This window comes from Peromyscus californicus, unplaced genomic scaffold, assembly GCF_007827085.1.
Source record: "Peromyscus californicus insignis strain IS unplaced genomic scaffold, ASM782708v3 Scaffold_4__1_contigs__length_199733344, whole genome shotgun sequence".
Taxonomy (NCBI): domain Eukaryota; kingdom Metazoa; phylum Chordata; class Mammalia; order Rodentia; family Cricetidae; genus Peromyscus; species Peromyscus californicus.
In genome coordinates, this window is record NW_026294562.1 from 137192266 (window position 1) to 137216808 (window position 24543).

The window sequence follows — 24543 nt, forward strand, 5'->3', positions numbered from 1 at the left end:
GTATGTGTGTGCCTGTGCATGAGTATACATGTGTATGAATATGCATCTTAGTTAGAATTACTATTGCTATGATGAAACACCATGACTAAAAGAAATTTGGAGAGGAAAGAGTCTGTTTGGCTTACACATCCTGAATCTTAATCCATTGAGGGAAGCCAAAGCTGGAACTCAAACCAGTCAGGAACCTGGAAGCAGGAGATGATGCGGAGGCCATGGAGGGATGCTTCTTACTGGCTTGCTCCTCATGGCTCACTTAGCCTGCTTTCTTATAGACCCAGGACCTGGCCAGCCCAGGGGTGGCCCCACCCACAATGGACTGGTTCCTCCTACATCAATCACTAATTACGAAATTGCCCTGCAGGCTTGCCTACAACTCAACCTTATGGAGACGATTTCTTTTTTTTTTTTTTTTTTTTTTTTTGGTTTTTCGAGACAGGGTTTCTCTGTGTAGCTTTGGAGCCTGTCCTGGATCTCACTCTTTAGCCCAGGCTGGCCTTGAACTCACAGAGATCCGCCTGCCTCTGCCTCCCGAGTGCTGGGATTAAAGGCGTGCGCCACCACCGCCCGGCCTGGAGACGATTTCTTAATTGAGGTTTCCTTTTCTCAGATAACTCTAGTTTGTGTCAAGCTGACACAAAAATAGCCAGCACAGTGTGTGTGTGTGTGTGTGTGTGTGTGTGTGTGTGTGTGTGTGTGTATGTACAGGTATGTGTGTGCCTGTCTGTATGCACACAAACAATGGTTCAAAAGAGCTTTGCACCTAAGAAAATTACAGGCTTCCTCATTTAGGATTTCTATTGCTGTGAGGAGACACCATGACCATAGTAACTTTTATAAAGAAAAACGTTTAGTTGGGTGTGGTGGTATTGTGTTCCCCAAAATATTGTGCACCCTAATAAACTTATCTCGGGTCAGAGACAGAACAGCCACTAGATACAAAGGCTAGAAAATGGTGGCACTCACACCTTTAATCCTAGCATTTCGTAAGCAGAAATCTCTCTGGATCTCTGTGAGTTCAAGGCCACAATGGAAACAGCCAGGCACGGTGACACACGCCTTTAATCCCAAGAAGTGAGCCTTTAATCCCAGGGAGTGATGGCAAAAACAGAAAGATATATAAGGCATGGAGACCAGAAACTAGAAGCATTTGGCTGGTTAAGCTTTCAGGCTTTCGAGAAGCAGTTCAGCTGAGATTCAGAGGCTTCCAGTCTCAGGAAACAAGACCAGCTGAGGAACTGGCGAGGTGAGGTAGCTGTGGCTTGTTCTGCTTCTCTGATCTTCCAGCATTTACCCCAATAACTGGCCTCGGATTTGTTTTAATTGATAAGAACTTTTAAGATTCCTGCTACAGTTGGGGTAGCTTACAGTTTCAGAAGTTTAGTCCATTACCATGGCAGGACATGGAAGCATGCAGGGAGACGTGGTGCTCGAGAGGTAGCTGAGAGTCCTACATCTTGATCTGCAGGCAGTAGAAGCAATTGTGTGTCATACTGGGCCTAGCCTGAGCATAGGAGAACTCAAAGTTTTCAAAGAATTCAAAGTGTGTCCACAGTGACACTGGTCCTTCAACAAGGCCACACTTTCTCCAACAAAGCCACCCCTCCTAATAGTGCCACTTACTACTGGCTCCATTTTCTTTTAAACCACCACACAGGCAGTGTGGTGTATCTTACAGAGGATTAGTAAGTGATTTGCTGGATAGAATTATCACCTCATGGTAAGTCAGCTTGTGATCCTACAATATCCTTGGCTTTCCAGAACAGAAATGAAAGTACATCCAATGACATGGAGTCTGGGTCAACTTTGACTTCCTGGAAGACCATGGCTCCCAGGTACAGGGGCATTGGCATTGCTTCATCTTTATGACAACACTGGATTCCCCTCTTGAGCCACACTACTCCCCAGCTGCCTGTCTGCTCGGCCTGTCAGTGATCATTCTGAGAAGTTAGGGGGAAGTACCCTGAGCATTTCTATGACGGGCTATTCTGCCTTTTCTTGTGGCCATGTTGTTTGGGCTCAAGGAGGAGAATTGGCTAGATTTCCTCCACTGTGGTGTTCCCAGCACCATCCTCTGCAGGTGCTGTATCCCCATGGTTACTAAGACCCCATATATCCTGGACTCCACCTTTATCAACAATGGGGACTTGCCATTCTGTCTCTATAACTTGACACTCTCTTTGTCCCTAAGTACTTTGTGCAGTGGACATTGTGTAACCCAGTCATTTATAGGGCCTCAGGCAATTTTATTTGGGATTTTTATTTTCATATGCAAAGCACTGTGGGAGACAAAGTGACTGGGAAGGGGTGAAGTGGCAGTGCCTGGAAGCCCAGATAAAAGTGGAAACTCACACACAGTCTCTGATCTTGAGGTGCTGTCCTTCCCAAGCCTTCATGTTAATCTCGGACTGATCCTGTTTCAGAACATCAAGCACTGGAAGGCAGAAGAGGAAAGTTAGATCCAGTTTCCTCCTGCCTTCTTCCTCTGGTGAACGAGAAGAGCATCGTATGCACACACAGGGTCGCACTGATGCCCTCTTTGACAAGTATCTCTGGCTAGGTGATGCTGTGGAAGCATCGTCCTCTGTCTCCCTTAGAGGGCATCCAAAGTGTCCCCCTACCCAGACACACACAAGCCAGTCCTCTGAGGCTTAGGTCCGTGTACGTAATAGAGCTCTGTTTTTGGAGTCATGGTCTTCTGTTAATATGATCTGTGCCTTTCTCCCCCGACTTTACTTCCCTTTTCTATTATATGTGGTGATTCCCTGCCCCCATTCTTCATAGGGTACTCAATGAGATAAAAATCTATAAAAACATGAAAAATAGACCCTTTTTTCCTACTGTTGAAATAGTAGGAAAATAGTTGAAAGAAAAGTTCATTTACAATTTTATCAATCAGTTTACAGTATCTTTCCAGACTTTCCTGAGCATACTATATGTGTGTATGTACAGCTATATCTATATGTAGTATGCTCTAATACCCATGCTGCTTTGTGCTTGCTCTACAGTTGCCAATGTATATTATTCCATGTTTTAGAATACTTTACTACAGCTAACTGAATTCAGTAAGATTCAAGAGGTAATTCACCAGCACAAAGTCAGGAGTTGTGATGATCTATATTGCCAATTTCACAAGGTTTAAAATCTCCTTTGAGACAAAGTTAGGATTTATCCATGAGGAGGTTTTCTAGGTTGGATTCGTTGAGAAGGGAAGTCCAATCCTACATATAAATGAACCATTCCATGGGCTGGGGTTGCAGGTGGCATTAGAAAGAGGGAGTGAGCTGAGCATCAGAATTTATCTCTCTCTGCTCTCTGGTTGCTAAGTAACCAGCAGTCTCTGGCATCTGCCATCATGCTTTTCCCACCATAATGGATTGTAGCCTCAAACTGTGAGCTGAAATAAGTCCTTCCTTCTTTGACTTTGTTACAACAATGAGGAAATGTGGTGGAGGCCAGAAATGTGTGATGGATGGTCTACATGCAACCAGTATCTACCCTCCCAGAACACATACATGTATGAACATATATGTACACATGAACAGTTAGACACATTTATCTACTTCTGGGCTTTTTTTATTCTGTCCCAATGTTGTGTCTGGTCATTAGTTACTTTCTTTTTGATTTTCTTGTTTTTTGAGGTAGAGTCTCATTTTGTAGCCCTGGCTGGCCTGGGACTCATGATATAGATCAGGCTATCCTCAGACTCCATAGAGATAGATCCACCTGTCTCTACCTCTCAGTACTGAGATTAAAGGTATACATCACATGCTCAGAAAATTATCTTCTCAATTTTTATAACTGATTGGAAATCCCTATTCCCATACTTATCACAAACGTCTAGCCTACTTCTTAAAAACATTCTTGCCTGTTCTTAAACGTTTACTCTCCAAAATGAACTTTGAAATTTGAGGAAGTCTAGAATCAAAAGAAAGGATTTGAGATTTTAATTGGAATAGATAACATTTGTACTTAGCCTTGAGAATTGATGTTAGATAGTTCCTTGTCTTCCCACTCAAGGACACAGGGTGTGTTTTGTTTTATCCAAATTTTCTCAACTAATTAATTTTGGGTTTTAGTTCTCTTTAGAATAGCTGGTACATAACCACATGGACATACAGTATTTGTCTCTTTTCTCTGCATAATTTAAAGTCATCTAATATTCTCTGCATAAAAAAGATCTGTAAGTGAAAGTAATTTTCTTACTCTAATATCTCAGACACATTATCTCCCAGAAGTAGCATCTAATAGTTTCTTCTTACCTTCCTAGACATTATTTCATGCATGCTTTTTTGTGTGTATCATTATTACATGTGTGGCTGTTTACACACAGGCACATTGCTTTTGTCAAACAACCATGTCCCTTGCATGAATTCTTGGAAGGATTTTTGCTGTTAAACAGAGACCAGTGGGGAATTCTGCTTGATGGATGTGTGGGGCTTCAGTCACTGCAACTTCAGAGAGGGGTCTAGTCTTTTGATCAAATGAAGATGATTGAGAATGTGACTTTTTTGCACACTCACTACTCAACAAATGCAAAGTGGGGGTGCTGGATGCCGGGGAGCTGGATGCCGGGGAGCTGGCCTAGGTGCTGAAGGCATGGCTGTGCACAGGACAGGAACCTGCCAACAGGCATGTAGAACATCAACTCAGAGCAGTCTCAGTTAATGCACGTGCCTGCACTTCAGTTTGATTAAGTGCGTTGGGTTTGGGGGAATGCCTCTAATCCCATTGCTTTGAGGCTTAGATGGAAGAATCACAAGTTACCTTGGGCTGCCTACTGAGATTTATTTCAGAAACCAAGAGTAGTGTTCTTGCCTAATAAACTCAAAGCCCTGGGTTGAATCTCACAACAGGTAGACAGACAGACAGACAGACAGACACACACACACACACACACACACACAAATAAATAAATAAATAAATAAATAAATAAATAATACAATTTATGAACTTATTTATAATTGGTCTTCAAAAACAAGGCACCATGTGACACTTTTGCCAACAATATGTGACTGTGCCTGGTTGCCCAGCCCTATGCAGATACTTGTGTGTATTATCAGAAATGTTCCTCGTCAATTTGGCAAGAAAAGTGAGATCTTGTTATATAATTTTCATTTCCTTAATGAAAAGTAAGGTTACATTTCTGTGATTTAAATTTTGTTAATTGTTAATGTGTATTGTTACTTATTTTCTGTTGTCATTTTATGATTAATAAGTATTACTATATTAAGAAGCCTAGACTTTATTCTATGTGTTGTAATTGTTCTTTTTTCCCTGGGGTTTGTTATTTACATGTTGACAATTGCCATGGTGTTATCTCTGGGGAAAAATTTTATGTTGTATCAAATGCTTGTCCATCTGCATCCCCTGCTGACTTCCAGATCATGTGGTTTGCCCAGAAAAGCTTTCCAACGTTAAGTTTATGAACAATTTTCTCACTTCTCTAAATTTTAGAAATTTTTCTTAAATATTGGTAAAGTTTTATGAGGCTTAGGTATATCTGTGAAGCATGTAAGTTCAAGAGCTCTCAGAGGCCGGAAGAGCTGGGGGTCTAGACAGTTGTGAGTCACTGTGTGGATGCTGGGACCTGGACTCAGGACCTCTGCAAGAGCAGCAGATGCTCTTAACCACAGAGCCATCTCTCTATCTCCTGGGTTTATTTTTTATGAACATTACTACACCTTTTGCAGTGATCTTAAAGAACACACAGGTGGGTAGCCCCTGGAGAAGTCATGGTGTGTGGCATTCTGTGGAGAGCTAGGGCACAATTGCCAGCAAGAAGCACATGAATGCTTTCCCCAAAGGTTTCTTTCCTAAGAGCCCGCATAGGAGTTGAAAAATCATTTAGGGATTTAAAACAAACATGCTGTGTCAATTGAATTCATGATAAGGGAAAAAAGTAGTATTGATTTTCAGTTTGTCCCCAAATGCCTCCCCATGTTGCTTAATTCCAGACTTCATGTGCATCAAACTATGACGGCATGAGCTTTGTTTAAATGAAGCCTTGTTTATCATGACCAAATCCTTCCGGTCTGTTTGGGCTTCATTTTGCACCTTTTCTGTGTTTTTAAATGAGAAGTCTAACAAGAATGCTTTTTCAATGAAATTTGATACATAGGATGATGATTCTTCTGTCTTAAATGAAAAGACGCTAGTTTCTCATTTTTTCTTTTTAAAATACAAATCAAGTCTCATATAAAAGATGCCAGCAGCACATAAATTGGAAGGAAAGTCTAAGTCCCCCTATCTTTCTGCCTCCCACTCCAACTGCACAGGCACTTGCTTAATGATATAACCACATCTTTCATATTCATAGATATTTATGTGCATATATATGTACACATATGTGCTCAAATATAATACTTTATGTTCAAATGAGGAAGCTTGTGGTGTGGATATTTGTGGGGGATGCCCTTCCTACTCAGGGCTCTGTTTCAGCATTACCATGGGTCTCTTGGAGACACAGGGTGCTCTGTCCTGCTCTTTACCACTGTTACTCAGCCTTATGAACAACCACTCTTGTCTGTGAGTCTGAGAACTTTGGATGCAAGCAGGTAATAACTGTTTTAATAAATAAAAAAAATCGCTGTAGAATGGAGTGAATGGATCCGTTTGTCCTTGGTATTGTCACAGGAACTAGACATGCAGGCGAAGGGTGAGGCATATTGACACCTTTCATTAAGGTCCAGACTTGAAATGTGCTGTTTAATGTTTTTGTGCCGACCTGGCACTGTCTGACCCCTGGTGACAAGGATGACAGTGAGGGCTGCTGTCTGTGTTCAGTGCTGGCTGTGTGCAAGACTCAGCTCTCAGCCCAGGGGTCTCAACCTTAATGCTGGGACCCTTTCACACAGTTCCTCATGTTTTGGTGAGCCCCAATCATAATTTCGATGCTACTCCATAACTGTCATTTTGTTACTATTGTGAATTGTAATGTAACTATCTGATCTGCAGGATATCTGATATTCCGCCCCTGTGAAAGGGTCATTTGACCCTGAAACCGAAAGGCTGAGAACCACTGCCTCAGCCCCTTGCATGCACTCACTTATTTACTTTTGGCCACTCTGAACACAAGACAGTGACTGCTGTACCCCGTCTTCAAGGCAGGAAAACAGAGTCCTTGAGAGTTAAGTGAGTTATTCCAAAAATCATGCAGCTGTCTGTATGGGCATCAGATTCCAGTCTGGCTTCTTAACCATCAGCAAATCGTTACATGTGACCTTTGAAATCATGCTGACAATTAAATAGGGAACAGGGAAAGGGTGTGAAGTGCTGGACAGCAGAAGGCAAAGGATTATTCTTGTTTATATTTGGGCAGAGTAGATTTTAAAATTAATTAACTGATTTATTCATTTATCTTTGTAATAGTGGGAGATAGAAGCCAGAATATCACAAATGTTACACAACAAGGTAAATCTCCCATAGAACATAGATGCCATCTCTACATAGAATGGTTTCCAGGAGCCTAAGCTAAAACGGATGTCACTACAAAGAGGCATGGAGCCAACGGTATGCAGCTTTGTAAGAAGCACCGATCAGTTCCTTTGTAGTCACACCAAGCCTATTAGAGAGTAAAGGACACCCCCCCAACACACACACACACACACACACACACACACACACACACACACACAGAGTAAATAATAGCATGACTCCCTTGTTTACCCACAGCTACACCAGCAATTTGGGCTCCTTCAAATTAGACTGCTATCACACTGCAGGGATAGTGTGATCTGTCCTTGTTAGCTGTGAAGCCAGGGTGTCCCCATCCTTCCTGGGACCATGGTATGCACACTAATTGGATGCCTCTCCAGTCACTATCCAGGCTTGCTGGTAGGCACCTGTGTCCCCTAGAACAAAAGAGGTGGCCCAGGAGGCCTGACATGTGTGCAGCCATTTGGATGCAGAAACAGCAGCTGCCTCCTTTCTCCTGCCTGATGAGCTCTAACCTCGGACTCTCTGTCTGTGCCTCCCATGTATGGTGCCTGATTTCTCAGTTCAGAATGCAGCCCATTTCCTAGGAGTAATTGGTAAGGGCCTCTTTTTACAACCCAGGGGAGCGGGCAGCAAAAGAAAAACAAGCATCGTATGGCACCACGAGAAGCCTTGGTGTGCTTGGTTATTATAATTTCTATACCACTCCTATTTTTTGAGACAGGATCTCATTATAGCCTAGGCTGACTTTGAACTTACAATATAGCCAAATAGCATCTGCTTCCACCTCCCTGAGCATTGGGATTACAGGCACATGCTACCGTGCTCCATTTCTCTGATGCTGGAGATTGAACCCAGCTCTTCATACATGCTAGCGAAGTGGTCTATCAGCAGAAAATGCCCTGGTCCAGTCTCCACCTATCTAATTGGTTTTCACATCTTTACAAGTTATCATTTAAAGTACTTAACAAGCTAATTTCCAAGTTGTATTTTCTGTCCCATTGGCCTGTGTGTCCTCCCTTCCAATGTATCACACCAGCTTGGTTATTGCTAAATGCTAAAATGTAATCCTAGATACAGTGATTCCTCTCTGTGGTCTGTGTTTTTAGGATTTCTTAGTTGCTCCATGGACTGAGCCTTTCAGAATAAGTTGTAGAATATGATTTTGCTCTACAAAATTCTTGCTGAGATCTCGATGGGGATGATATTAAAGTTTGAGACAGACTGACATCCAGCTATATCCGTGGTTCTCAGCCTTCCTAAGACTGAGACCTCTTAACAGTTCCTTATGTTGTGGTGACCCCCAACCACAAAATTACTTTTGTTGCTACTTTGTAACTGTGATTTTGCTACTCTTATGAATCATAATGTAAATATCTGATATGCAGGATATCTTATATTTGGCCCCTGTGAAAGGGTCATTTGACCTTCAAAGGGGTTGCGACCCACAGACTGAAAACCACTAGTCTATATGGAGGCCTCACAACAGTGAATAGAGTATGTCTTGCTATTTGTTTATTTGTCATGTATTTACTTATTATATGTTTACTTAAGGATTTCATCCTCTTTGGAATGCTTTCAAATGATTCTTTCTGTTTTAATTTATGAATATTTTATTTGCTATGTGGAAATATTATTTTTATTGGTGTTTTGTATTTTGTGACCTGGCTGAACTCATGTGTTAGTTCTCTGAGTTTTTGGTAGATTCTTTGGGATTTTGTATGTATTAAATTATGGCATCTTCTAGCCGGGTGGTGGTGGTGCACGCCTTTAATCCCAGCACTCGGGAGGCAGAGCCAGGCGGATCTCTGTGAGTTCAAGGCCAGCCTGGGCTACCAAGTGAGTTCCAGGAAAAGGCGCAAAGCTACACAGAGAAACCCTGCCTCGAAAAACAAAAACAAAAACAAAAACAAAAATTATGGCATCTTCAAAATGAAGGGATGGTTTTGTTTTTTAACTCTTAACTTATTTGCTTTTTATTTCCTTTTCCTGCCTCTGGCACTGGCTAGCACATCTAGCATGCTGAGGGAATGTAGAGAGTGGGCTGGTTTGCTTGGTTACTAATCTTTTTGTGTGTGTATGGTACTAAGCATTTGATTTTAGTATTTTTTATTTTTTTTATTTTTTGTGACCTACTGAGCATTTATTACTGATTTATTGGATCACAGGCAACTCATCAGTGGCTACACCTCTAAAGAAAATGACACCACCAGCAACAGCAACCATTAACTGCCTGTAGCTCCTCAGAAAGGGATGAGACCTCGTAAGCCCCTCCCCATCCATGAGGCGATGTTAATGGAGTCTGTCCTGTGAAAGTAACTGTAGCTGCTTTGAGTTTATGAGTGCATTAGCCATGTAATGTCTAAAAGACACCATTTCCCAACACTCCCCCACATCTTTCAGTTCTTATATGCTTCCCACAGTCTCTCCCACAGTGTTCCTTGTGCCTTGGAGAGGCTGGGATAGATGACCTATTGACCGGTTATGAGTCTCTGCATTAACAATTGCCCATTATAAAAAGAAGCTTCTTCGACCAATTAGGCTGCAAATAGCACTTATTAAAAGCAGCTTGAAAACATGCCAATGTAGCAAACAGTACTAGTAGGCTCCGCACCAGGGTCTATCATCTCTTCAGCCATGGGCTCTTGACCAGGTTTGTAATACCAGGCATGAATTCCCTTCTGTGGAACTGGCCTCACATCCAGGCTGAGAGTTATTGGTTGCCCCATAACAGCCATGCCATTGTACTGTACACTATTTTGTTGTTGTTGTTGTTGTTGTTGTTGTTTTTGTTTGTTTTGTTTTTCAAGACAGGGTTTCTCTGTGTAATAGCCCTGGCTGTCCTGGAACTTTCTTTGTAGACCAGACTGGCTTCACACTCACAGAGATCTGGCTGCCTCTGCCTCCCAAATGCTGGGATTAAAGGCATGCTCTGCCGCCACCTGGCTACTGTACGGTATGTACACTGTTATACCAGTGGGCAAGCCTTGCCTGGCTGGTCAGTATTGTAGCCCACAGGGTTAACAGCTGGGTAAGACTTCTGGTACTTCTCTGCCCCCATCAGTTTGCATAGCACCTCCCAGCACTAGGGAAGTTTGCCAGCAGAAAGGAAGCTGCCAGCCAAGTTCCAACTAATTTCTCTATGTCCTGCAACCAAAATACTTAGTGTTTTCAGAAATAGGGTCTTAATGTCAAGTTCTGTTAGAAAACCAAGAGCAATGGCATAACCTGTATTGTTTTGGAGGCCACTGAGGCCTCCATGACCAACAACATATAAGAAGGTATCCCATAACTGGCACTGGAGTTATATTTAATAACCTATGGCCTCTGAAAGGAGCATTATTCATCCATGTGTGTTACCTCTGTTCAAATGCTTTTAAATGAATTTCTATTTTAAAATATGCATTCAAAGTTTGCATATGTCTTTTTCATAGACCCTTACCATTGGTTGAACTTTTCCCTGATTGCTCTTTTCTATCCCCTCATCCCATCTCCACTTGAACCTTCCTACTCCTGGTATCCCAAATTTCATAACACCTGTGTTCTACTATGTCCCTCTCCTCAAAGCCCCACCCTATCCTCCTATAAGAGCTTCTTGTCCTCTACGTTCATTTCAAGTTAAACACATTAGTCTAAGAACTTGAAGCTAAGATTTGCATCTGAGATAGAGGACGTGGCATTTGTCTTCTGGGCCTGGGCTACTTCATTCAGAATATCTTCTGGTTCAAGTACCTGTGAATTTCACTTTTGTCTACAGCTGGATAAGATTTCGTTATATGTGTCCCAATTTCCATATCCATTCATAAGCTGGTGGACATCTAGTTTGCTTATATTTCCTGTTTACTATGAATAGAGCAGTAATAAACTCAGCTGGATGAGTATCTCTGCCCTAGACTATGGAGTCTTTTGGGTGTATGCCCAGAAGTGCTATATAACTGGGTCATATGACAGTTCTAATTTCAGCTTTATGAGAAACCCCAACACTGATTTTCATAGTGATTACACGCCAATCAACCTTGCCAAGCTTAAGCTGTTATTTGTTTTCAGTGCCATTCTAACTGGGGTGGACTAGTGTGTAGATATCTATTAGGTTCATCTTACTTATGATGTCATTTAATTTCAATGTTTCTTCAATGATTTTTCTAACTGGTCCATTTGTCTAATGGTGAGTGTGGGGTATTGAAGCCACTATTATTGTGCTGGGGTTAACGTGTATCTTTACATGTAATGCTCTTTGCTTTTTTGAAATTGAGTGCACCTGTGTTTGGTGAGTATATACTTAGAACTATAATCTTTTCTTAATTGATTGTTTCATTGGTCAGTATGAAGTGACCATCTTTATATCTTCTGATTTAGTTTGAAGTCTGTTTTGTTATATCAGAATAGCCATACCAGTTTGTCTACTGGTTCCATTTTCTTGGAACACCTTTTTTTCTCCATTCTTTTACTCTAAAATAATGTTCATCTTTGATGGCAAGGTATGTTTCTTGGAGGAAGGAAAAAGAAAAATTCTGTGTTATAATCTAGTCTTCTAGCCTGTGTCTTCTAATATGAAAATTTAGATCATTTATATTCAGAGTTACCACTGGAAGAGGTGCATTTGTATCTGTCATTCTGTTGAATTTGTAATGTTTTCCTTTCTTAATCCTCTTTTGCTTAATGATTATCTTAGCATTGTTTCGTTTTTTCCTTGTAGTGTCTTTGTATGTATTTTTCTCTTCACCCCAAAGTAGTTCTTCCAGTATCTTCTGTGGGACTGGCTTTGTGGTCATAAATCCTTCAGCTCGTGTTAATTGTAGGAAGTTTTTCCTTCTCCTTCAGTTATAACAGATAGTTTTGTTGGGTTTATTAGGATGGGTCGACAGTTGTGGTCCTTTGGAATATAAAATGCATCTGTCTAAGCTCTTCTGGATTTTAAGCTTTCCATTGAAGATTCAACTGTTCTTCTGGTGGGATGCCTCTGTGTATGATTTGGCCCTGCTCTCTTACAGCTTTAAATAGGCCTTTTCTTTCGTATATTCAGTGTTTTAACTATAACATCATGTGGGGAGCTTCTTTCCTGGTCCCATTTATTTGCTATTTTGTCTGCCTCTTGTACCTGGATCAGCCTCTCTTTTCATACGTGTTAGAAAATTTCTTCTGGAATTTTATTGAAAATGTTTTCTATGACTTTGGAGTGAAATTCTCCTCTTATGTTCATAATGGTAGAGTTTACTTTTTCATGGCATCCCAAGATCTTGCATGCTCTCTTCATACTTTATTGACCTTGACTAAATGGTCAGACTCCTCTGCCTTGTCTTCAGGCTGGCATTCTATCCTCCACACCAGCCATTCTGTTCACAAGACTTTCCTCTGACCTATTTCCCTACTGTGTTCTCCCTTCCTGTTATTTCCGTTTCATCTTCCTTCAGTGTTTGTCTTTATTGAATTCTCTTTTGATATCACATATTGACTTCCTTATTTTACTCAGCTGTTTGTGTTCTCTTAGAATTCAGGAAGTTATTTGCATTTTCTTTGAATTCTTTGAGTGTAACTACGATCATCCTTTGATTTCTTTGTTCAGAATTTAATATGAATCACTCTTATTGTGAGTTACAATGGATTGGTAATTTTTGGAGGAGGCATGTTGTCTTGGTTTTTCATGTTGCTTATGTTTTTGTGTTGGGACTTTACCATCTGTGGTTAGACTGTTGATTTCGTTTTTGTTGTTTTAGTTCAGGTCACCTGTCTTCTTTCACTGTTGGAGTTTGTAGCATTCAGGAGAGACTAAGTTGCAGTATGGTTGAGGTAGTATTTTTCTCTGTTAGATTAGTGCCCTGGGCATCAGGCTCTATCCCCTGTCCCCCGCTGAGAATTGAATACTGTCTATAACAACAGTCACTGTTGAGCAATAGCTCCCCCCCACCCCCCGGCACTTACAACTACAAAACAGCCACTCCATTAGTAGCAATTGATTTAGGAGTAAAGAGACATTGATGGTACTAATAGGTGAGTTATTGTGGGTGTGAGTGGGGAAGGAAAGGAATCTCCATGGGGATAGTATTAGGTTGCTGGAAGTATGGATACATACACATGTAGGAAGTATAGGGTACATACACATGTAGGAAGTATAGGGTACATATACATGTAGGAAGTATAGGGTACATACACATGTAGGAAGTATAGGGTACATACACATGTAGGAAGTATAGGGTACATACACATGTAGGAAGTATAGGGTACATACATATGTAAGAAGTAAAAAAGAAAAAAGAGAAGAGTATAGAGAAACGGGGGAGAACAAAAACAAAGAAAGAGAAAAATATATAATGTGCAAACAACGGGGGCCTAGATAGGCTGCTATTGATGTTGTGTATTACATAAATGAGGACTAGCTGTGGGGGAGCTGAGCTGGATGGAGATACAAGATAATAAAAAGGATCGACTTCAGTATTGGATTTGTCTCACCACTGGGAAAACCTCTGCCTTGTCTCCCCTCAAGTCCTGCTCCAGACCACACTCCACGTTGATTTTCCCTTGTCAAGGTCTTCCCTTGGAGATCCTCTGTGTGACATTCTCTCACGAAAGCAATGAGCTCTGCTCTAGGAGTTAGGGATGTTTAAAGGCACCTCCACCTAGCCAAGGCAGGTACAGTTGGGTGGGGGTGGGTGGCAGCTGGAGGGGTGGGGTGCAGTACTGTGCATTGGGGCTTGGGCACCCTTCCCACTGTTTCGTGGTGCTGCATTGGGGCACTGAAGACAGTCCTGGGGGCAGCAGCTGACTGGAGACCCCTTGTTTAAGAGCCCAACTGAAGACACTTCTGTTGATTCTGGCAAGAGGGAAGAAGTCCCTAAGGCCCGCGTGCCAGCAGACATCCACAGTGGTGGCTCGGCTACATTGGCTGTAGTGGCAGCAGTGAATCTGATAGTCAGGGGTTTCCTTGGGCAATAAACTTGTGATTGTGAGGACAGAAGAATACAGTGATAACATACTCCCCCTACCTCTGTTTCCCTGACTTTAATCAGCCACGTGCTCCACCATGACTTCTAATCCACCATTTTATCTGGAAAGTCCCCTTTAACTAATTCTTTTTTAAAAATTTAAAACAAGATCTCACTAAACTGCCCAAGCAGGCCCTCATTTTGTAATCCTCCTGCCTCAGACTCCCAAGTAACTGGGATTACAGACCTGCACCACTAGTTTCCCAGAATTAAAAGAAAAAGGATCAGTCTTCAGGCATTGATGAATGCGTGATGTTAGCTAGGGTATCTATGTTAGGCTACATGTGTCATACAATTAAATATGTATGCATGTGTGCAAACCTTACAGACATGTAACTGTATTTTATCTAAATACATATTTCAAACTATGGTCACTCCTCTCTATTCCTGGCTTGCTAAGTGGTGTTTTTATAGTTTAATAATTTAATTTTTTAAATTTAATAGTTTTTGATAACTCCATGTTGGGATTTTCAAAAACCCCTTTTCTTATTCTTGTCTAGTTTGCTGATGGTGATGTGTTACATTGACTCACGGGCAGGGGATAACAGGGGTCACGGTTTGGGCAGACTGTTTCCACGGTCTTGGTCTCTTATCCACATACTTGAAAACAAGGCCCAGACAGGTTCACAGAAGCAGAAAGAAAACTCTATTTAGAACAGAGCCATATCGAAGGAGACACTGTCAAGATTGACAATGGGCCATAGGAATGAGAGTACTCCAGGGCCTCACATGGAGTCGAAGAGGAAAATGAGATATGGTATAGTTTGGGTGGTTCTCAATTTTGATTGAGAGATTGGGTCATTGGTTCTTTTTTCCTCCTGGGCATGCCCCTTCCCATAATGCTTCTGATTTTAATCATGCGCACACCATATGCATAGTCATAAGATAGTAAGTAGAGGATTTTCTCTAAAAGATACTGGAGGACACAGTTTTGTCTTTCTGCACTTATACCCCAAACCAGTTCAGACCAGATTGGTCCTTTAACTCTTCATACCTAGATATATTGGGAATGTCCTTGAATAGAAACTGCCTAGATCTGATTGTTACCAGGGTGGGGAGACTTGTACCATTGTTTAGAAATGGGAGTTCAAGCATCGTTGGGAGAGTGGTGTGTGAGCATAGAACATGTAGGTGAAGAAAGCAGGTTGCCAAATGCATTAAAACAAAAAATATTGTGTGCACATAACCCAAAACAAAATGGGGTCATGGTACTAAACTATCTGGCTTGCCTCGCTTAACATACTGGTTAAATGAGGGTCACTTGATGATGGTCTATAATCATTTTTATATATTGCTGGATTTGTTTTTTTTTAAGTGCTTTGTGGTATAATTTCCTCCCCTGTGCCCCTCCCCTCCCTTCTCTCCTCTCCTTTCCCCATCCCTACTATGACTCTATGGTTTTAGTATTAGGCTAATGGTTATTTTGTTAAAGGTACTACAGCATATTCTCTCCTCTTTTTTAGAAAAGCTAGCATTGTTATTATCTTCCTCCTTGCTCTGATAAAGTATCTGACAAGACCATGTAATGAAGGCGGGGCTTGTTTTGGCTCACAGGTTCAGAGGGCAGTCCATCACAGGGGCGCATCACAGCAGCCAAGATCAAGGTCACATTGCATCCACAGTCAGGAAGCAGAAAGGTGAATTCTGGATCAATCAAGATTGCCCTTGTTGATCCAGCTTCTGAGTAAGGAATTGGGAGGCTCATGTGAGACTCTTCCTCGTTTCTTAGATAAGCATCTAGTTAAGTGGTTCTCAACTTGTGGGTCGAGACCCCTCTAGGGGTTGAATGACCCTTTCACAGGGCTCACCTAAGATCATTGGAAAACATAGATATGTACATTACAGTTCATAACAGTATCAGAATTAGAGTTATGAAGTAGCAGTGAAAATAATTTTATGGTTTTGGGTCACCACAACATGAAGAACTGTATTTAAAGGATCATAGCATTAGGAAGGTTGAGAACCACTGATTTAGTGTGATAGGTAGCCCTCTCAGTATTGACCAGACTGGCCTCAGATGCCTGGTTCAGATAATCCTTTAGCCTCAACTTTTCAAGAAGCATGGACAACAAGTGTTTGCCACTGTACCCAGATCATAGTATTCTTTAATAAACATGTTACAATATTTTTTATACATTTCAAATATTTTGTGCTCTTTTTTTATCTACTACCCCATTGATAATTTATATATTTTGTTTTTTCTATTTTTTATTGGCTTCACTTGTAAACTGACAATTAAATGGTCTGCCATTCTGCTTATGAAGATGAGAGTGGGTTTATTATGGCAAACTAGACATGATATAAAAGTTCCATTTTAACAATTTTACTTGTAAACAGTAGTGCCATTAAGAACATTCATACCATGTACAACTATAACATCTCCGCATTTCCAGAACTTTTTCATGATCCCAAAGAGAAACTTGGTGGTATGTCCTCATGGTCCCCTCCTTCCAGCCACTGGGAACCAGCATTCTGTTTCTGTCTTGTGATTGCCATCCCAGGTAACCCATCTAAGTAGAATCACACAGTTTATATCCTTTTGTAGCTGACTCCTTTTTAGTAGGTTTTAAGGTCTCATTTTTCATTCTTATTGGTAAAGTTATTTAGGGGAGGTATTTGTACATGACCCTATTGACATCTCTTAGATAAGAATAATTAAAATTCACAATATGACTTAGACATGCAGAATCATGCACTTTGTTGTCTGTGTCTCACATGGGAAGACAAAATAAATGTGATTCTTACCAGTGCACAACAGTTCGGTCTGCCTCCAATATGGACTTTCTCCTGGAGGGAGTCAGCCCTTTACCCTGTTTCCCTCATCTCCTTTTTCTCTCTGGTAGTTCCTGGCCATGGGGAGGGATTGAGCATGGTAAAAGTGCCGTGTGCCACCCACATGGAGCCAGATAGCCCTTTTGGGCAGTAGATTTGGTGTGAGTTTAGTATCTCTGGCAGAAGATCAGGCTCCTGCCATGGGCATAGCTCTCCAGGTGCTTAAAAACAGACCTCAGACTCTCTCTAAAGCCATTAAACCTCTGCCTTGTCCTCAGCCTGGCAAAGCCATGAGATCCCCATCTTCCTCTTTCTAGAACATCAGCTCTGGGGTCACATCCTTATCACTTGCCTGCTTGTCTATTCCCCAAGCTGCCCCCAGATCTCCTTTTGTCTGTGTTCAACATGGGGCTATGGCGGCAGCTCAGGAAACATTTGTTGAGGGATGATCTGGACAGAATATTCATGACAAACTCTGTGTGGCGGTCTAGCAGGTAGCTGAAGTGGCTTAATTAGAGTTCTGTGGGCCCATGATGTTTTTCTCAGCACTTATTATTTTCATGATCCATTTACTCCATGGACTGCTGCTGGGGCTGTCAGTGTCAGGAGCATAGGTGGGGACACTCAGTGGCACATCTTGAGGAGGACCTTAATCTTTGGACTGTCTCTTTTTATCTGGAGCCAGTTCGTTTTGTTTTTTTTTTTTCCTGAGGCTCATGGCAGCATTTACTACCAAGGCTCTCATCTCAGCCCCGAAAGCCTCCAGTAACCAAGCCAACACCAATTACATAGCCACATCTCTCAGAAGAGCCCCTCAGTAACCAGGGAAACCCTGATTTAGCTTCGTGACCATGAATAGTAAATTAGAAGAGGACACAGCCTCAGGCTGGGGCAGTTAGACGGGCCTGACTCGGAGGGTAAGGGAAAACTTGATTGACAATCCATGGTCCTCGGAGGTCTTGCTGGCCATTGCTTTCATCATGGGTTTGGGAACTGCTAAAGGTTATTTGTTTGTTTGTTTGTTTGTTTTTAATGTTTTAGTATCCTAAGCACGGCTCAGGAATGGTCTTGGCTTCTCTGGGCCTCATGAGAAGGTTAGCATTTCACTTCAACTGGTACTTTGTTATAATGACTCATAATGTTTTCTCTTCTGGAAATACCATTCGATTATACTTTATCATTGAGTGGATTTGCCTTGTGTGAACAAATAGATTTCATTGCAAAAATGATGATTTGAAAGTTGATTCCAAACTCAAAAGTTTCCTTGCAGAAGAAATACTCCTAACAAAATAAAAGTCAATAAAGTAACCTAGCAACAATTCCAGGCCAATGTTTCTCAGTGTGCGATTTCTGCAGATATGCTGTTCTCTTGCTCATGGGATGGCACATTCTGACCCAGGGAAGACCCCATATCTGGCACATTCCTGGTCCTGGGTAACAAGATAGAACATTGTGACACACCTTCCTCAGAAAAAAACTCATGTTCCAATGGGGCAGTGTTAGGTAAACTGTTACCAGGAGAGAAGTGGGGAAACGCTCGCAGGCGAGGCATTCTGAGCAGGTGGCATGTGCACTTAGGCTCTGCAGCTGCCCTGGAAAGGCCCGGGGCTAACTTGTGAGGTCTGGGAACTGAAGGGAAGGCCTTGTGGCCACAGGTTAGAAAGAAGCACAGAGTGGGGTGCTGTGAGTGTGCCGCTGTGACCTCCCTGAGTCGGGACTAGGCTTCCTCACTAGGTCCTAGCTCCCCCAGTACTTTGGCTACACTTGCCTGGGAGCACACTCATATGCTGCCCTCTGGTGGGTTTCCTTCTCTGTAATCCCAGGGCAGGGGCACTTAGACCTTTTCAATGTCTCTCCAGCCACTAGTATAGAGAGCCAAATGTGCCCATAGGAGGGAGCAACTCAGCCTCCCTCTCATAACTGCTCACTGAGGCCTAGAAGGAACTTGAGGGTAACTACCATCTACGCAACAAGAAGAACTGTGATAAATCCCTTAGCATTCCAAGGAGCCCCAATACCACCATGTGTGGTCCAGTTCACACCTGTGGGGCTGGATTTCTCCAGTGTTCCAAGCTTATTGCTGGCTGCCTGTGTGGGCAAGCCTTGGACTTGGCTTAATCCCAGTTGGGACCTCACCCTCATCAGTCCTCTGTCAGCTGAGTGGAGTGGAATGAGAAGTCCCCCATTCAGGGGATTGGGACTCTGCTGCAGGCATGGGGTGATGCCCCTGTTCTCTCTACCTCTCACCCAGAGCAGAGACAGCACTGTAGCCAGGCCTCCCGGGTGAGTATGGTGTTTAGCGGGGCTTTTTCAATTTTACTATTTTATTTATTTGATGTGAGGGTGTTTTGTCCATATGTATGTTTATGCACCCACCACATGCCTGCCTGGGGCCAGAGGAGGACAGAAGAGGGTGTCGGATCGCTATGAATCTGAAGTTACTGATGGTTGTCAGTCACTATGTGGATGCTGGGAATTGAACCAGGGCCTTCTGGAAGAGTGTCAAGTGATTTTAACCACTGAGCCTTGTCTCTATCCCCTTTGACTGGGCTTTAAGGTTTGCTGGAGTGTGTGTGTGTGTGTGTGTGTGTGTGTGTGTGTGTGTGTGTGTGTGTAAGAGAGACGTGGAGAAGAAGGGAGGGAAGGAAAGAGGGAGGGAGGGAGGGAAAGAGAGAGGGAGGAAGAGAGAGACCCTCATTGTGTGGATTCTTGGCTCGCTTTTAGATGGCCTGAAGCTGACAGCCAGGCTGTATAACTGATGCAGCACCCATATTGTGTCTGTCTCCCTGGATCCCTCGATGTGTCCTTAAAGGAGAGGATTCTACTGTGGGGACTCGGCACAGAGGTGGCAGAGGGTACCTCACATCTCTGAGTAGAAACAATAGAAGCTAACAGTCTGTTGGGGCCAGGCCAGACACAGAGAGCTGTGAGCTGTGAACCAGAAAGCTTCATCTCAGGGGACTAGCTCCCACAGAGGCCTATGAGGCCTGGAACTTGGCATTTCCTAGAAGAAGCTAGAAATAGAAAAGTATGAGGCATTCTCAGATTTCACCCTCAAGCACAATGCGGGCCTCCCACCTCACGTTTGACTAACTGTCCCCTGGCCCAAGGGCAACCGGTCAGCCGCTCTGCCCAACTTCTTTATCTAATGTGTTTGCACCATTTGACCCAGAACCCAACTACCACTGATTCTGCATCTTCACATGCAAGCACCTCCAGTTCATGAACACTCCAACAATACCCAGCACTTAGGAGGCTGAGACAGGAGGATTTCAAGTCAAGGCCAGCACAAGCTACATGAAAATCCTGGTTCAAAAAGCAAAAACAAGTTCCAGAAAATTCCAGAAGATTAAACCTGAATCTGCTTCAGACCAAGAACTTTGCAGAGTCCATGAAAGTGAAGCATGTAGACATCATGTTTATTCCATATCATAAGTAACATGGAGATTATTTGAAATAGGCAGGTATAGTTCATATGCAAATACTGTGCCATTTTTGAGGAAGGACTTGAGCACTCTGGGATTGGAGTTGGGCATGTCCTGGAGTCCCAGAATTCCATGGACATGAAGAAGCAACTGTAACTTGTAGGTACTATGTGTTTCCAGCTTTCCCAGAAATATGTTCACTTCTATGAGCCATGTCTTCTCATGGAGAACTCTGAAAGTTATGAAACTGTGCTCCATTATTAAATTCAAGATGAGAAAAAAATTAAATTCATAAAAATGTGCTTTATTGCATTATATTTATGGTCTAGGAATAAAGGGATGCCACTTGGCAGGCAGTTGTATCTGTGAATAGAGGACAAAGAGGGGCCTAAGCACAAGGGAACCTGGGTCCTGCCTGTGCCCTTTGCAAACGAAGTTCTGCACTGGAAGAGCATGCACCTGGCCACGCTTCCCCTGGCTCTTCACACTGCACACCTCACAGCACAGCCCCTAGCCTTTGTGACAGTGGGTATGGTCTGCTCTTTGACAATGATGGCCCTGGAGAAGAGGAAGATGAGGGAGGGCAGGATAGGCTTGATTCTTTTCCTGGAGGTGTCAACATGCTCTAGAATGAGAACAGTCAGAAAATTTGAGCTGGACAGCCATTTTTAAGCTTTGGCATCTGTTTATCAAGGCTAGGTCTCCTGTGTAGGCTATAGTTGAGGAAGGGATTGAACTTCCGATCCTCCTGCCTCCACCTCCCCCATGGGTAACCCTTGAGAAACACTGCTTTTCCTAGTTAATTTGACCATGAACCTTCCTCTTGGGCATCTCATGGTTTTCTGTTTTTTTCTTGTTTTTGCTTGGGTCTCCATCAAGAAAGATATTCAGCGATTCTCATTTTCCCATTAACCAGCAGGATTCTCCTCAGACCTTTTTCTGTTTCTACCAACAAAGTGCAGCTGTTCTCTGAAGACAGTGCTAATTGATAAGATTTTGGCTGAAAGTGCAACTGAGTCCACATAATTAACACAAGCAGTCCCAGGAGGAGGTGGGGTTTGCAGCCTCCACCATATCTCTATAGACAGAGTCTCCATGTGGAGCTCCTCAGCTCTTCTCCAGTGATACCAAGGCCTTGGGAACAGCAGCCTGGCTTTTCTGCTTAGTGGGTGAGCATGCCTGTCTTAGTGATGGATGCTGGTCTTGATGGTGCCTCCACATACAAAGGCCTGTGAGAATGGCCAGGACTGATGCCACATCCTTTGAGGACAAGCTTGAGTTCCTGAAGCATTGGTGAGGCTGGCTGGGCATCCCATTAGACGGCAGCCTTGCTGTCCGGAGTTCCAGCTGGCATCCTCCAGTCTCACATTCAGATTTCTCCTTTCTCTCTCCGTCTCTTATCAGGGTGGCACATATGTGCTAAAGTATTAAAGACTTCCAACTTGAAATAGACCCACCGTTTCACAGATAGTCTGAGTGTCTAGCGAAGACACAAAAGAAAGGGAAAGAAGCCAAAACAGTAGGTAGACCCCGCCCCCGCCCCCTACAAGGTGAAGGAGAACCTTAGGCTTAATTAACTGACTTAAAGAATAAAAGTCCTATCTTTTGGAATATTTCCTTAAATATGTCATGCACATGCAAGTAAATATGAAGCCCTAGTTCTGTAGTTTGGATTACGAATGTCCCTCCAAGGCCTCACGTGTTAAAGACTTAGTATCCAGCCTGTGGTGGTATGGGTAGCAGTCAGGCCTAGGAGAAGGAAGTTCAGTCATTGGGGGTATGCCCTAGGAAAGGGATACCTTGAGCATACCCCCTTCCTCCCTCCCTTTTGCTTCCTGGCCATGGTGAGTACAGCCTCCTTTGCTACATCTCTTCATGGAATATTATTTCATCACAGCTCAAAACCACATGGCCAACCCACCAGAAAGGAGTCAAAATGTATCTATCCCCCTTTTGAGTTCATTATCTATGGTACTCTATCCCAGCAATAGAAAACTAACAAGCCTAGATTCTCTTCAGATTGTTCATTTTAAAGGAATGGATATTTTTTAAATGCATTTCCCACCATCCTCACTTACATATGCTCCAACATGCTCTTAAGAGAACGCAGCAGCTTCTAGACTTTGACAAGGAATGAATGCTTTTCCTGGGCTGTCCTCCTGTGCTCTGGGGTGTGAACATCAGAAGTCAGAAATAGTAATTGGTTCTTATTAGCAGGCCTCCTTGATGGCCTGAGATGAGGTGAAAGTAACACACTGGCAAACACCCACTCAGTTTTATAGGGGTGAATTCCAGCTAGTGGTCTTAGGAGGAACCAGGCTGAGGCTAGCAGTGCCCTTTATTATTATTCTGGCAGCTCCTCTGAATTCACATGAGCAGTATGAGAACACTCAAAGCCCCAGTGTTGAGGTAATGTTGCCCTCAGAGCTGAGGGGAGAGTGATGCTGAGCCATGCACACATAGACCCCAGGCTGGGCTGGTGGGGTGGGGGCACTGCCTCAGGTGCTGAGTGCAGTGGGTTGTGACTGTGATCATCTTACTGTGGAGCAGAGCTTGGGGTCTTTCCCTCCTGTCTGGCTGTAGTGATTGAGCCTTTGACCAGCAACTCCCCAGGCCCCACCCCATACCTCTGATATTTCCCAGTCTACCCCCAGTGTCCATGAGATCAGTGATTTTATCAGTGGGTGAGATCATGCAGTAGGGTAAAATGTGTTCTGACGAAAGCAGAAAGAATGAATATTAAGGGCTGTCTCCACAAACACTGTAAATGAGGTCATGTGTTGTCATTGAGCTGCATTTAAGCTTTCCACTGTGTGTGTGTGTGTGTGTGTGTGTGTGTGTGTGTGTGTGTGTGTGTGTGTGTGTGTGTTTCAAAATGTTATGTTGTATGGGATAAAGACATATAGTGTTATTTATCAATTTAAAATGTATAAGTGCTGGGCATAATGGCACATGCCTTTAATCGCAGCACTCAGAAGGCAGAGGCTAGCTTTGTCTAAATAGTAAGTTCCGGGCTAGCCAGGGCTATGTAGTGAGACCCTGTCTCCTCAAATAATCAGTGTGTGTGTGTGTGTGTGTATGTGTGTGTGTGTTGAGGGCTGACTGGTATCAAGTATAGACACCCTGCTCTACTGTTTCTCTGTTGTCTTTCTCATACTGCTTAACTAAAGCTTTGTTTTTCCATTGTCTCAGAATACAGTATGTGTGTATATATATGTACATGTCTGTGCATGTATATGTGGGTACAAGTATATTCATATGGAGGCCAGAGGTTGACACTGGGCTGTCATCTTGTCTCGCTCATCACCTTATTTTTGTTTAGATAGATAGGGTCTCTAACAGAACCCAGCAATCGCCAATGGGCTAGACTAACTGGCCAACAAGACCTAGGGACCTGCCTGTCTCTGTCCCCCAGCACTGGGGTTACAAGGATGAGCTGCTATGCCTGCCTTCTTATGGGAGCCCTGTGAGTCCAAACTCAGGTCCATCTGCTTGTGTACCAACCCATCTCTGCAGACTGAGTAACTGCGGGTTCTACAGAAAAGCCTCCCCAGTCACGTGATCTGATCTTCAGGGTCAGAGAACTCTGTGATATTTACATAGTTTACAGTCCACTCTTGAACTCTAGGATGTATACTGACACACTCAAGCACAAGTGTGCCAACCAGCTCTCTACTGTTGAACAAATGCTTGTGAGGATCGGTTTATAAAGAGAGAAGACTTACTTGGGCTCACAGTTTTAGAGATGCCTGTTCATGATTGCTTGTCCCTTTGGGACTATCATGAGGCAGCAATATTAGAAAATAAGATCTAGAATTCATTAGGGTTCAATCCACAGGGTGGGGAAGCATCCTATAGCAAAGGAGAAAATAGTTTTCAGGGTTTTTATACAGAGAATCATAGCATCTGAAAATAAAGAGACTTTGACTTAT

General features: G+C 42.9%; 1 protein-coding gene across 5 annotated transcripts in view; it reads left to right on the forward strand.

Annotated features, from left to right (window-relative positions):
* Positions 1 to 24543, forward strand: part of Entrep2 (endosomal transmembrane epsin interactor 2) — a 426837-nt gene that overhangs the window by 314111 nt on the left and 88183 nt on the right. The gene's annotated exons all lie outside the window — the stretch shown is intronic.